This window comes from Engystomops pustulosus, chromosome 1 (genome assembly GCF_040894005.1).
Source record: "Engystomops pustulosus chromosome 1, aEngPut4.maternal, whole genome shotgun sequence".
In the NCBI taxonomy this organism is placed as follows: Eukaryota; Metazoa; Chordata; class Amphibia; order Anura; family Leptodactylidae; genus Engystomops; species Engystomops pustulosus.
This window is the reverse complement of record NC_092411.1, coordinates 19,023,528-19,024,245: the sequence shown is the minus strand read 5'-3', so window position 1 is coordinate 19,024,245 and position 718 is coordinate 19,023,528.

The following is a 718-nucleotide window of genomic DNA, read 5'->3' as shown; positions in this document are numbered from 1 at the left end:
TTCGAGTGCCTGACTGGAAGACTTTTCGAGCAACATTATTTTCCTATCTGCTACACCAAAGAAAAGTTAAATACTATCACGATCCCTGGGCTATAAAGACATTATGGCTTCTCTAATGGTCTATAACTATACCACACAGGAGAGCTGACACGTCCTCTATATACTACACCACACAGGAGGAGAGCTGACACATCCTCTATATACTACACCCCACAGGAGACACATCCTCTATATACTACACCACACAGGAGACACATCCTCTATATACTACACCACACAGGAGAGCTGACACATCCTCTATATACTACACCACACAGGAGAGCTGACACATCCTCTATATACTACACCACACAGGAGATCTGACACATCCTCTATATACTACACCACACAGGAGAGCTGACACATCCTCTATATACTACACCACACAGGAGACACGTCCTCTATATACTACACCCCACAGGAGAGCCGACACATCATCTATATACTACACCACACAGGAGAGCTGACACATCCGCTATATACTACACCACACAGGAGAGCCGACACATCCTCTATATACTACACCACACAGGAGAGCTAACACATCCTCTATATACTACACCACACAGGAGAGCTGACACATCCTCTATATACTACACCACACAGGAGAGCTGACACATCCTCTATATACTACACCACACAGGAGACACATCCTCTATATACTACACCACACAGGAGA